We start from the raw sequence: 4,010 nt of genomic DNA, 5'->3' as shown, positions 1-4,010 counted from the left end.
CAGCACGGAACTTTCCTCGGGCGAGTTAAATACAGTTCCCCAGAAGCCTTCACTTCCGGAGAGAGAAAGAGTGCATTACGCCCAAGGTCATAATTTCCTACCTCGATATGACAAGCTTTGTTTCATTTTCCGGCTACAACTTTACACGTGTTGTCTGTGTCCCTTTCCTTTCCCCGCCCACAGCTTCCGATTCTGAATGTAAAGTCTCCACTACTGCTATCAACATAAATCTACCTTAGCTGGAATTTTAAGAATAAGCGCTAGTTTTCTCACTTACCCCTGTTCTGCAAATACTCATATTATCCGTACGCTGTAAACATCTGAAAAAAGACATTGCTAGGTATTTCTGTGCAAGGAGTATAAAAGTGATTCGATTGAATTAGCGAAAGAAGAACGTGCAATTTTTATTTCAATTATTAATTGCCATTAATTCCCCTTTGTGGTATACAGTGTACCCAACGCATAGTTGTCTCCTTGGTAGATGAATAAACGATACTGTTTTCACACATGAAGACTTGTTTCGATTAGATACTGCTCTACAGTTGAATACGTACATGCCAGCACCGATTTTTTATAGTTAGGAGTGATTCAGCTAAACTGTAAACCTCAAATGTTTCCGGAACTGTTGAAATTTGCAGCTAGATGAATTGTGATCACTAGAAGATTTGTATCTCTTTTGGTGGCTAAATTAACACTACTACGTAGTATTCCACTGTCCATCAAATAGAAACTTTCTGAACATTCGCTGAATTGTTATGCTGTTGGATACCGCTTGTCTGGATGCCTTTGTACGCACAACTCAACGGATCTCTTAGGCTTCATTTTGTATTATCCGTAAAGAAATAGGAAATATACTTTCTCTTGGTATTAAAAAGTTTTTTTTTTTTTAAAAAAAACTAATCGGCAGCTAATACATTTGAACGACACGCACAGGATGGTAGAATGCAAGGTAGACCTACATATATTTTTTTTTTCTTTTTATAGTTCAATCCCACACAAAGGGGCCGTCTGACAGCGGACAAAAACAGCTCTCCAACGAACGGTTATACATATTTGAAAGACATTTTGAAAGACACGAAATTAGATGATAATAAATTATGACTTTTAGCTAATGTACTGATGAACAATTTTTATGATGTTCAACACTTTTTTGACGATTTTAAATTACAGTTAAAATATGATCACTAATGACAATGTTAATGACTTACAGTATAACGGTGATGTTCTTGGTGCAAGAAAATGATTATGTTAGTGAAAGAAGTGGAATGAGTATGACTTTTAGGCCCTATGAAACCTCAGGTAGCGACTCAGTCCGTGAGATGGAACAGTTGAACGTGTGCGCTAAACTGGAGGACGAAAAGAGCTTCTACACGATGTGTCACTGCCAAGTAACTTAGCTCCGTGAAACTTGTACCACCCAATAAAAAGAATTGCTACGACATACCGCAAAAATTAAATGAAGGAAATACGCAATGATACGAACAGAAGTGACACTTTTATGCAAAGACAATAATTACACGGAAATCACCGAGATTGATGATGTCCACTGGACATTACAAAACGTGGGATACGGTTCTTCATAGGGTGTGACATCACCACGGACAACAATGCACGCTCGGCAACGTGTTCCCATGCAGACCACAACGTTGGTAAGGAGTTCTTGTGGTAGGGTGATCCATGCCTCCACCAGCGGCATTTGGATTTGCTGCATTACGTATCCCAAACGCATCCCACACGTACTCCATGGGCTATAAGTCGGGATTGGGGAGCAGGGGGGGGGGGGGGGGGGGACTGGCAGATCAGTACATTCGCCGAATACCCTCTCGTTCCAATATCTCCTCCACCTGTTGTGTTCGATGCAGTTGCACGTTATCATACCTGAAAACGAAATGAGGGCTACGACGATCACTCCAAAAGAAATGAACACTATTTTTGTACAGATACAATACTCATTCTGCATGTGTAAAATTTTTAGTGTGAAGACACATCCTTCCCGCTTGTTTTCAAACTTAGTTCAACCTATTCCCGTGAGTGGCGCCGTCACAGCATGTCTTCAAGGTGGCTGCTACATTTGACATTCGTCAGAAGCAACGTGCTGTCATAGAATTCCTGTACTGTGAAACCGAGGCAGTGGGAAACATCCACAAGAGGTTGATAAGGTGTATGGAGATGCTGCTGTCGATCGCAGTACAGTTAGTCGGTAGGCAAGCAGATTACGTGATGAAAGCGGGCACGGCAATATTGAAGATTGTCCTCGCAGCGGCACGCTTGTACTGCAAACACTCCAGACAATGTGCGACTGCTGACAGACGCATCACAGTCAACGAATTGTCAAGCTACTTTGTGATAGGGGAAGGAAGTGTTCGTAGAACACTGAAAGTGTTGGCGTTAAAACAGGTTTGTGCCAGGTGGGGTCCCAGTACGTTGACAGTGACTCACAAAGGAACAAGAAAAACGGTATGCAGCGAACTTTTGGAACAGTACGAGAATGGTGGAGATGAATTTCTTGGAAGAATTGTGACAGGTGATGAAACATGGCTCCATCATTTTTCACCACAGACGAAAAGGCAATCAATGGACTGGCATCATGCAAATTCACACAAGAAAAAAAATAAATTCAAAACCACACCTTATTCTGGAAAAGTTATGGCTACGGTGTTTTTCGATTCTGAAGGACTCTTGCTTCCGGACATCATGCCAAGTGGAGCCACCATAAATTCTGATGCATATATGACGACACTGAAAGAACTTCAAGCTCGACTGAGTCATGTTCGACCACATCGGCAAAATCAGGATTTTCTGCTGTTGCACGACAATGCACGGCCACATGTCAGTCAAAAAACTATGGAAGCGATCACAAAACTCGGATGGACAACACTGAAACACTCGCCTTACAGTCCTGACCTGGCTCCATGTGACTATCATCTCTTTGGGAAACTGAAACACTATCTTCGTGGAACAAGGTTTGAGGATGATGACTCTCTTGTGCACGCTGCCAAACAGTGGCTCCAACAGGTTGGTCCAGAATTTTACTGTGCGGGTATACAGGCGCTGGTTCCGAGATGGCGTAAGTCAGTTGAGAGGGGTGGAAATTACGTGGAGAAATGAAAATATTGTTCCTAAAGGACGTATTTACACACTTTAAGACTTTCAAACATGTAGAAAAAAAGATGCATTTAAAAAAATAGTGTGCATTTGTTTTGGAGTGACCCTCGTAAATACACCGCTGAAAAGACGCACATGAGGAAGGAGTACAGTGTCACAATGACGTTGACTAGTGAGTGTAGCCTGTTGAAGGATTTGGAGGTCAGTAGACCCATGAAACACTGTCTCACCACACCGTAACTCCTAGACACCAAAACAGTTATGTTCGACAATGTCCCGAGCTGCATTACCCATTCCCAACCCTCTCCAAATGAGGATACGTCCAGCCATGTTGTATATGCTAGCTTTGGTGGTCCATGTGTTACGGTGTGGGTAGCCATAATATTACTTGGTCGTACTGACCTCCATTCTTTGAACCCGTATACTCACTGGTCAACGTTATTGTAACACTGTACTTCTCCCCCATGTGCGTTTCTTCATGGGTGCTTTCGGCCCTGACTCCATTTTTCGAGTACAGAAAAACGTAAGTGGTCATGAAAAGATGAATGAAACATTGAAGTGGTAGTAATTCGCAGTCGTAATTACAGAATATATTATAGATAGTACACAATTACATAATCATCATAAACTGAACGTCGTATTAAGTATGAAACAAGGGCATACGGTTATACTCAGATTATTAGGCGTTTGAGTTTCGACGTAGTATATTCTTTAAGTGTTTATAGACAACTAATAGTCCTGTCAGTGATGTTTATGGCATGTTTATTAGGCTACATGTAAGTTGACCACACAGACAGGAACGTTGTAACTGTGGAGATTATGTCAGGTGACATGTAAGTCGGCCACTTATTTAATGAAGTTTGAAGTATTAACGTATGAAACGATGTGGTTTCATTCGAAGGTTA

The sequence above is a fragment of the Schistocerca gregaria genome, chromosome 6, assembly GCF_023897955.1.
Source record: "Schistocerca gregaria isolate iqSchGreg1 chromosome 6, iqSchGreg1.2, whole genome shotgun sequence".
In the NCBI taxonomy this organism is placed as follows: domain Eukaryota; kingdom Metazoa; phylum Arthropoda; class Insecta; order Orthoptera; family Acrididae; genus Schistocerca; species Schistocerca gregaria.
Note: the sequence above shows the minus strand (reverse complement) of the source record.